Here is an 11,009-nt window from a genome sequence, read left to right as displayed (position 1 = left end):
GTGCGTGTTCCAGTGAGGTGAAACAACAGAATCCTTCTCTTCAGTGCGTGTTCCAGTGAGGTGAAACAACAGAGTCCTTCTCTTCAGTGCGTGTTCCAGTGAGGTGAAACAGAATCCTTCTCTTCAGTGCGTGTTCCAGTGGGGTGAAACAACAGAATCCTTCTCTTCAGTGCGTGTTCCAGTGAGGTGAAACAACAGAATCCTTCTCTTCAGTGCGTGTTCCAGTGAGGTGAAACAGAATCCTTCTCTTCAGTGCGTGTTCCAGTGGGGTGAAACAACAGAATCCTTCTCTTCAGTGCGTGTTCCAGTGAGGTGAAACAACAGAATCCTTCTCTTCAGTGCGTGTTCCAGTGGGGTGAAACAACAGAATCCTTCTCTTCAGTGCATGTTCCAGTGGGGTGAAACAACAGAATCCTTCTCTTCAGTGCGTGTTCCAGTGAGGTGAAACAACAGAATCCTTCTCTTCAGTGCGTGTTCCAGTGGGGTGAAACAACAGAATCCTTCTCTTCAGTGCGTGTTCCAGTGAGGTGAAACAACAGAATCCTTCTCTTCAGTGCGTGTTCCAGTGAGGTGAAACAACAGAATCCTTCTCTTCAGTGCGTATTCTAGTGAGGTGAAACAACAGAATCCTTCTCTTCAGTGCGTGTTCCAGTGGGGTGAAACAACAGAATCCTTCTCTTCAGTGCGTGTTCCAGTGAGGTGAAACAACAGGGTCCTTCTCTTCAGTGCGTGTTCCAGTGGGGTGAAGCAACAGGGTCCTTCTCTTTAGTGCGTGTTCCAGTGAGGTGAAACAACAGAGTCCTTCTCTTCAGTGCGTGTTCCAGTGAGGTGAAACAACAGGGTCCTTCTCTTTAGTGCGTGTTCCAGTGGGGTGAAACAACAGGGTCCTTCTCTTTAGTGCGTGTTCCAGTGAGGTGAAACAACAGAATCCTTCTCTTCAGTGTGTGTTCCAGTGAGGTGAAACAACAGAGTCCTTCTCTTCAGTGCGTGTTCCAGTGAGGTGAAACAGAATCCTTCTCTTCAGTGCGTGTTCCAGTGAGGTGAAACAACAGAATCCTTCTCTTCAGTAGCACGTTCTATACTCGAGTGCATAGCAAACATATCACACAGTGCTCTTTTAAAAATATATATTTTAACGCAGTTTGTGGCATTAAACTTGGAACTGATATTGTGTCAACTAGACTGGGGTGGAGTGGTTGATCCAAGGACTGATAAGTGAAGACATTGTGCGCTCCTTTTGTTACCTTTTTTAACATAAATTTATTTTCCATTACAAAAGATGTCAGTTGGCTGTAGGATTCCGGGATGTTTGGATACTAGGGGAATAAAGGGTTTTGGGGATAGTGCGGGTAGGTGGAGTTGAGGTAGAAGATCAGCCATGATCTTATTGAATGGCGGATCAGACTCGAAGGGCCGAATGGCCTACTCCTGCTCAGTGTCAGCTGTGGCTCAGTAGGTAGCACACTCGCCTCTGAGTCAGAAGGTTGTGGGTTCAAAGTCCCACTCCAGGGACTTGAGCACATAAAATCTAGGCTGACACTCCAGTGCAGTGCTGAGGGAGGGCTGCACTGTCAGAGATGCCGTCTTTCGGGTGAAACGTTAAACCGATGCCCCATCTGCTCTCTTGGGTGGATGTAAAAGATCCCATGGCACTATTTCGAAGAAGAGCTGGGGAGTCATCCCTGGTGTCCTGGCCAATATTTATCCCTCAATCAACATCACTAAAAACAGATTGTCTGGTCATTATCACATTGCTGTTTGTGGGAGCTTGCTGTGCGCAAATTGGCTGCCGCGTTTCCCATATTACAACAGTGACTACACTTCAAAAGAACTTCATTGGCTGTAAAGTGTTTTGAGATGTCCAATGGTGATGAAAGGCGCTATATAAATGCAAATCTTTCTTTCTTATGTTTTCATTATAACGCATTAGGTTTTTTATGGTGTTACAGGGTTGTGGGAGGCCAGTTTGATAACACATATTCTCAGAGGTAAGGTCAATGGCAGGAGGAACTAATGCACTGGGAGGGAGGGAAAACTGGAGAGACAGTTGTCCGCTGATCACTCTTGTGTATTCATTCCTTCAAGGATGGTTCAGAGCAGCACTGATAAAGACAAAAGCAAAATACTGCGGATGCTGAAAATCTGAAATAAAAACAGAAAATGCTGGAAATACTCAGCAGGTCAGGCAGCATCTATGGAGAGAGAAACAGAGTTAACGTTTCAGGTCGATGAACCTTCGTCAGAACTGGCAGGAGGAACGAAGTCACTGGGAGGGAGGGAAAACTGGAGAGACAGTTGTCCGCTGATCACTCTGATAAAGACTTGGGGGCAGATCTAACCAATCTTTCAAGTGAAGTTGGTTAGTGACCCATGTAGCAAATTAAAGGGAATTTTTACTTCAAAAAGATATTATTTTGTGGTATTAGCACCCAATTACTGCCACCTTTATTTAAAGGAGCCCCTTGAATTCTTTCATAGCAACTTCAAAATAAATACAATGCTAGTCTGTGTTGCAGCACTCCTTTATACTGTGCTGAAGTGCTCCTTTATAGAGTCCATGAGGTCACACAAGGTCTACTGATTGATGAGATACATAGTGAGATATCGGGAACTGGAAGTAATGCTGACATCACATGACCTTGGGTCAATAGCGGACATATGGAACAAGAAATTATTTAACTGCACTACATTGTCTTATAAACACAATAACAACCAACTAGGGGACTTGAAATATGCCAAAATGATTCAACTCATAATCCAGGAAACGCACACTCCCCACTGCTCATTGGTTGCACCTTCCAAATATGAATTAGTGAATTATTTTACAGGAGCTCAGGATGTTCCAGTTCTATTAACGTCACACTGGAGTGAAGGATCCTGATTGTTCTGATATATTGGAGAGCTCGGTGGTGATTTACACTGCAGCTTTGACCTCAACTCAGATTTTAAAATGTATTAAAATATATGTTTTTGAAATAATATGAATTGACTTAAACATGGTGGCCTAGAAATTGGGTTCTGGTCTTGCCAGGGCTGTAGCGCCAGAAAGTTTGCGCCAGTGGTAATGCGGCAGCGCCCGACGAAAATTCGGGTGCGCCGGGCCCAGACGGCGGCGGGCGCTAAAACCCTCCTTTAGCGCCTCAAAACGGGCGTCAACTTGGGTTTCCCGGCGCTAATCCCCCGCTGCGGCACCCGATGCGGTGCGGCAGGCGGGGGAACTGCAGGCCTCCTCCTCCTGTTAAGGAGGAGCTGCCTGCAGCCGACAACTGTCCGGCGGATTGACCCGACATCTGAGCCCGGCACCTCGGGGAAGTGCCGGGCTCGCATGAGACACTGATCAGGGCCGCGGGGGGGGAATGCAGGAGTCCGGGAAGGGAGGTGCGGGCAGGCGGCCGCCGGGAACGCGGCCGGCCGCCGCTCCACCTTTATGCGCCAGCGCACACTGGGGGAAGACTCTGTTGCCAGAGTCTTAGTTGCGCCTGCCACGGGCGAGGCGGGCGCAACTGAATTTCGGCTTGGGGCCGGGTTACCACGGCAACCGGGACGCTGCGCACACCGATGACGTCATCGGTGCCGGCGCAGCGCTACCGGTCTACCGCCGCGGAAGGGCCCCAGGCAATTTAGGAACCGGCGCCAATTGCAGCGCTAGGCCCTCTAGCACCGCAAAATCGGTGCTAAGGGCACTGAATTTCTAGGCCGGTGTGATTTGCATGATCTACAGTGAAATCATAACAGATTTTGGGAAAGGTTTTCCTCTGCACATTATTGGTAAGCTGCTGCTATACTGGCCTTAAAGGGTTTGTTAGAGCTGTTAACTCCTAACCCAGAGGTCTCGCACAGTCAGTGGGCAACCCCAATGTAAACCTGCTGGGTATGCTAAGCCCAGCCACCAGGACGAGCCGTTGATTTGTACCAGGTCTTCCCGGTGGACAAATGTAACAAGGCCAGTGGGGTTGTCTCTGCGCAAGGTTTGTGCATTGGGAGCCATCAGTGCTGTACCCCCTAGTACCCCACCCACAGTTACCCCCTGCCGAAGCCAGTATCATAACGCTTTTAATGAAATCATAAACTTGGGTTTATGATTTTGCGGCAATGAACCCCCCACCCCCACACCCCATCCCACCTTCTGTCACAACTGATTAGAATGTCTCTTGAGTTGTGGACTGAAACACAACTCCACACCTCATATGGATGCCACCATCCTCCGCCTGCTTCACGACGACATGCAAGCCGTGATCCTGACCAATGGTTCCACCACAGACCCAATTCACGTACGAACCGGGGTCAAGCAAGGCTGTGTCATCACACCAACGCTTTTCTCGATCTTCCTTGCTGCAATGCTCCATCTCACCCTCAGTAAGCTCCCCACTGGAATGGAGCTAATTTACAGAACAAACGGGAAACTGTTCAACCTCCGTCACCTCCAGTCCAGATCCAAGGTCGTCCCATCCTCTGTCGTCGAATTACAGTATGCAGACGACACTTGCGTCTGCGCTCACTCGGAGGTCGAACTCCAAACCATCGTCAACACTTTCACCGAAGCGTACGAGAGCATGGGCCTTACTCTAAACATCCATAAGACAAAGGCCCTCTACCAACCTGCCCCCGCCACACAGTACTGCCCCCCGATTATCAAAATCCACAACAAGGCCTTGGACAACGTGGACCACTTTCCATACCTCGGGAGCCTACTGTCAACAAGGGCAGACATCGACGACGAAGTCCAACACCGCCTTCAGTGTGCCAGTGCAGCCTTCGGTCGCCTGAGGAAGAGAGTGTTTGAAGACCAGGACCTCAAACCCGGCACTAATCTCATGGTCTACAGAGCAGCAGTGATACTCGCCCTGCTGTATGCCTCAGAGACATGGACCATGTACAGCAGGCACCTCAAAGCACTGGAGAGGTACCACCAACGCTGCCTCCGCAAGGTCCTGCAAATCCATTGGCAGGATAGGCACACCAATGTCAGTGTTCTTGCTCAGGCCAACATCCCCAGCATCGAAGCTTTGACCACGCTCGATCAGCTCCGATGGACGGGTCACATTGTCCGCATGCCCGATACGAGACTCCCAAAACAAGCGCTCTACTTGGAGCTCCGGCACGGCAAGAGAGCCCCAGGTGGGCAGAGGAAACGCTTCAAGGACACCCTCAAAGCCTCCTTGAAAAAGTGTAACATCCCCACCGACACCTGGGAATCCCTGGCCCAAGACCGCACAAAGTGGAGGAGAAGCATCCGGGAAGGCGCCGGACACCTCGAGTCTCTTCGCCGGGAGCAAGCGGAAGCCAAGCGCAAGCAGCGCAAGGAGTGCACGTCAACCCAAGCACCCCACCCACCCGCCCCTTCAACCACCGTCTGCCCCACCTTTGACAGAGACAGTAGGTCCCGCATTGGACTCATCAGTCACCTGCAAACTCATTTTTAATGTGGTTCCGAGGAACTGCCTAAGAAGAAAAAGAAACTTGGGTTTATGATTTCGCGACAATGAACCCCCCACCCCCACACCCCATCCCACCTTCTGTCACAACTGATTAGAATGTCTCCTGAGTTGTGGACTGAAACATAACTCCACACCTCATATGGATGCCAAAGTGGCCATGTATTTTCCTGAAAGATATTAAGAGATCGAGGGCTGGATTTTCAGTTGCTTGCGCCAGCAGTTAGCGCCTTAAGAGAAGTGAATTTCGGGCGCTATGCGTGTAGCGCCCGGGCGCAGCGCAGTTTGCGCCACGCCCCAAATTAAGTTGGCCGTTAGCGCCGGCGCAAAGTTTAGCGCCCGCCCGGATGCGCGCGCAGAAAATGACGTCACATCCTCATGCAACGCCCTTTGGCCGCCCCGATTCCAAACTTCAGTCGGACCGCCCCATTGTGCGGCTGGCGGCCGGAGCGTTTGAAAAAAGGAACGCAACACAACCAGCGCGGGCCCCGGGGGGCGCAAATTAAAGGGGACGTACCCTCCAGTATAAAGCCCAGCCATTTTTCAGCAAACACTCTTGTGCAACGCATTTGTGGACACACAACAAGGAGGATAGCTAACTGGTTTCAAGCAGCAACAGCTCAGGTATTTTTGGACTCAGGCCAGAGCGCTGCAAGTGGCCTTTTGGAAATTTGACTGTTTGCCAGGATTTGATGGGGGTTGCATGGGGTGCCAACGCGGAGCTGCAGCGCCATGTCCGTAGGGCTCGCAGACGCATTGTGAGAGGGGCAGCCCTGGCTAGAGGCAGAGGGGGCTACAGGCGTCGGCCACGTAGGCCTTACCCAGTCAGGCTATACCGCCAGCAGCGCTCCTACCTAAACATGAGTGCCGCGCGATGTGTTAGAAGGCTCCGATTCCGAAAGGAGGTGATTGCAGAGATCTGCCACCTGCTTCGCAGAGATCTGCGTCCAAAGCTCAGGTGCAGGACGTCTCTGTCGGTGGAAGTGACGGTGACGGTGGCATTGAACTTCTATGCCACCGGCTCCTTCCAATCCGCTGCTGGGGACATAGCAAACATCTCCCAGTACGGCGCGCATCGCTGCATCCGCCAGGTGACCGAAGCACTGTTCAGAAGGAGAAGCCAATTCATCTCCTTCCCCATGGCCCTGCAGAGCCAGCATCAGCGCGCCTTGGGATTTGCAAGACTCGGGGACTTCCCCTTGGTGCAGGGCGCCATTGACTGTACACATGTGGCTTTGCGGGTCCCTCTGGAGCATGGCGAGCAGTATCGCAACAGGAAGGGCTACCATTCTCTGAATGTGCAGCTGGTGTGTGACCACAAGCAGCGCATCATGGCTGTCAATGCCAGCTTCCCAGGCAGCAGCCACGATGCGTTTATCCTGCGGCAGAGTACTGTGCATGACATGTTCGAGGCACAGCCTCCCCCAAGAGGATGGCTACTCGGGGACAAAGGCTAACCTTTGTGTACCTGGCTCATGACCCCGCTCCGCGCGCCCAGGACCGCTGCTGAAGAGGCCTACAACGAGAGCCATCAAACCACCCGCAACATCATCGAGCAAACTATTGGGGTCCTCAAGCAGCGGTTCCACTGCCTTGATCGCTCCGGAGGAGCTCTGCAGTATTCGCCGGACCGGGTCTCCCAGTTTGTGGTAGTTTGCTGCATGCTACACAACCTGGCTATCCGCAGGACTCAGGCACTGCCACCTGACGTTGGAGCAGCACCTCAGGAGGAGGAGCAGGAGGAGCAGGAGGAGGAGGAGGAGGAGCAGGAGTACGTTCCCAGGAGGGAGCGACCAGGGCCAAGGGCCGCGCGACGCCACCTTATTACACGTTACTTCTAAGCCCCCTGTCAGGGAATGCCTTGTGGCCATGAGGGAAGATGAATGCAGCCGCTCCACAAGCCCTCAGCCGGCGAAGCCACCAAACACTAACAAGAACAACCATGGAGACTGTATGAATAAAGATAATTATTTATTACACAAAAATGAAAACCCCTTCCCACATGAATCCCCAAAAACAATCAACGGGCCCCACAAAAAGCCCAACAAATGACTCACTCCCACAAACTGGGGAGGAGTAACTCCACATTTGTACAAACCTGGCCTCAACCTCGGCCTTAACACAAAAAATAAGCCCACGAACCAAACAACCATGGGCAAAAGAAAGATGGCCACCGCCATATAAAACGAAAGCTGGCCACACCCTCTACTGAGTGGCCCGCGAGGGCGAGACCTTGTCCAGCCTTTTGCCTCCCCTGCCCGGCCTGCTGCTCCTTCGCAAGCTCTGCCCAGTGGCTGCTGCGAGGCTGGGGGAAGGCGCCTGAGGCTCAGATGTCCTTCCGCCAGATGCCGCTGGGGGGCGGCCTACACGGCCTTTGGGCATCGAGGGGCCGGCTGCTGAGTGGCGCACCTGAGCCTGGCCAACATCAGCTCCAGCCGCTTGCCCTTGACGCCCCAGTGGGGGAGTGGCGGCGACGGATGGCGCAATGTGGGCAAGCTGGCATCTGGGATGCGCTGGCTGGTGATGTGGCGCGCTGGCACTCGGCCGGGCCCGCACTGCAGGATCCGCAACAATCAGCCGAGGGGCGGCTCGCTGGGATGCTCCAGCGCGGCGGCTGCCCTGGCGATGCCTGCCTGAGACAGCGCGTGTGGCAGCAGTGAGTGCCCCTGTTGTCCTGGTGCGCGCCCGCATCACACCCGCCAGGGTCTTGACGGCATCAGTGAGCATGCGGCCACTCGCGGCAGTGGATGCCCCGAACTCACGCACACTGGTCGCCAGCGACTCGATGGCCTCAGGCATGCACCCCACCACGCTCATGAGCTCCGTGTGGCGCCAGTCCGAATCCTCGGCCATCTTGTCCAGCTTCCGCGCCTCCTCCGAGGTGAAGGTGTCCGGACTGGAGTCGGGACGCTCCCGCTGGGGAGCAGGGGACCGAACTAGGGGAACCTTGCCACGTTGGTGGCGGCGAGTGTCCCGATCAACTGCACTCCCCTCTGATCCTTCCCCCCTTGGGGGGAAGGCCGCGGCCCACGCGCACGGCTCCTGGGTGGCTGGACGCCACTGGTCCCAGAAGCTGCAATCCGCTGCGACAGTTGGTCCAGGCACTCGTCCAGTGAGGACGTGTCAATCATTTCGTCCTCTCCTGTGGGGCCTGAGTGTTCCCCTGATGGTCCGGCTTGCTCTTGCTCCTCCTCCTCCTCCTCCTCCTGCTCGGAGGGGCTGTCACTGGCAGCTTCAGGGTCCTGGTCGTCACCAGCTGAAAGCAGGAATGCACAAGAGTAGCTTCAGAGTGAGGAGACGGCGTCAGCGAGGGAGTCAGGACTGGTGGCATTCAGTGCATTGGTGGGACAGTGGCAAAGGAGGTAGCTCGGATGCGCAAGTGCGACGCGAGAGGGCCAAAAGGCGAGGTCCTTACCATTGCCGAGCAGTGGAGGGTCGGCTACTCCGCACGCTGTGGGCACGATCAGCCGGGCTCCCATGAGCCCACACACGCGCTCCTCCAGGCGAGTGAGCTTCTGCAGCTTGGCGCGGCCTCCCCTGGTCCTGGCACGGGCCTGGCGATTATAGGCAACTTTAGCCTGCAAGAGAAAGGACGGGCTGTAAGTACGGAGTGTAGCCCTGATGTAGTGTGCACTGCCTCCCATGGTGGAATAGCTTGGCCAGAGTGTAGCCCTGATGTAGTGTGCACTGCCTCCCATGGTGGAATAGCTTGGCCAGAGTGTAGCCCTGATGTAGTGTGCACTGCCTCCCATGGTGGAATAGCTTGGCCAGAGTGTAGCCCTGATGTACTGTGCACTGCCTCCCATGGTGGAATTGCTTGGCCAGAGTGTAGAGTGCAGAATGGGCAATTGATGCTCATGACTGTCCCAAAGCTGCTGGCTGAGGGCTGGCCATTAGGACTTTCAGCTCCCTTTGCCCATCATGTCAGGTGTACATGCAAGAATGAGGAGGAGACTGGAAAGGGTACTCACCCTGACAATCCTGGTCAGGTCGTTGTATTTTTTACGACATTGTTTGTGGGTCCTGGGGGCATCGCCGCTGAACGTCACCCTGTTGGCGATCTGCTTCCAGGCTCTGGTGTAATCTTGGTGGTTCGGATTCCTCCCAGTCTCTGGGAACAAGATCCTGCGCCTCTTCTCCAGAGCTGTCACCATTATTTCCAGATCACCCTCTGAGAAGCGCAGGGCACGCTCACGGGCCTTCTCTGGCGTTGCCATGACTCCCTGGGGCTGAGCAGCAGTGTTGAGGCCTCTTTGCAAAGCTGCAGTGTGCAGGGCGTGGCAGCAGACCAAATCGTCCCTTCCCCCTTTAAGAGCTGGTCGGCGCCACGGGGTCTGCTGTCAATCAAAACATGACCGCACCCGCGCTGCGCCCTGCCTCGGCGCTATCCCTCTGCACCGCCGGCTTAGCGCCTAAAGATAGTAGTGGAACGCCTCTTTTAGCGCTCCACCAACCTCTTAGGGCGAAGCCACTGAATTTCCGGCAAGGGGGCGCAACCTTGGGGCGGGCGCTAACTTCGGGCGGGCGCTAACGTTAGCGCCCCAAAACTGGCTATACTGAAATTCTAGGTCCGATTGTTTTACATCTTAACATTTGCAGATTCTCTAACAAACCTCAGTATCTGTTATTGTTCAATAAAGTAGCAAAATTATGCTACTTATAATTATTGTACCTTCCTGTACATAATCTGTCACAGCACAATACGATTTTTCTTATATTCTCATACCTACATTACTGACACACACCTACCTACACACCTCAGTATGTTCGCTAGTGTCCAAAAATTGTCCAAACTACGGTCTGTTTAATTTTTGATGCATTCTATAGCACAGCACCTTTGCATGTTATACATTTAACAGCTTTCCACTATTCTTATGATTCCTCACACTTTATGACATCGCTAACTAACAGACTTGCCTTTAAGTAAATTTAAAATCTACAAAACAAAAGGTCAACAAAAGGGAGACTGACTCTTTCGACCCTGCCTATGGATAAAGATTAATTCGGTCCTTGATTACTGAAAAGAAAACTAATGTTCCAGAGTGATAATTGTCCTCTGCTGTGACCCTTACCCCCTGCTATTCTGCACCTTGTCCTCCATATGTACACAGGTCAATCCCATCAGCGGTGACTGCAGAATGTGCTGTATCGCCTGGGGCACAATCCACTCGACAGCCTGGTGCTTCCAAATGGCTTTTAACTCATTACAAACACACGGAGGCTGACAGTTGGCAGAAATCACACACAGCGTCTTTAAAAAGAGATTGTATCCTTTTTTTTAACTGTCAGGAGCTACCAGCTCTGTCGAAGCAAGTAACAAATATATTCCGAGCATGCTTCACCAGAAACATATTGCAGTGTTTGGGAGCATTCTACCTTATGAACACGCTAAGTTGGGACAACTTAGGGAATATACCATAGAATGACTATATTATATAATAAAATAAACTTTTAAAACCAAATTCAAGTTGAAAAAAAATGGTTGATAGGCACCCACCCACGAGGGAAAGAAGGTTTGCTGCTGTCTCTAAAATATTTTAATAACTTCAAATCTGCTTTTAAAAGTGTGTTAGC

Source organism: Somniosus microcephalus, chromosome 20 (assembly GCF_052327205.1).
Source record: "Somniosus microcephalus isolate GS21.2 chromosome 20, FLI_Smic_1.0, whole genome shotgun sequence".
In the NCBI taxonomy this organism is placed as follows: domain Eukaryota; kingdom Metazoa; phylum Chordata; class Chondrichthyes; order Squaliformes; family Somniosidae; genus Somniosus; species Somniosus microcephalus.
This window is presented reverse-complemented; position numbering follows the sequence as displayed.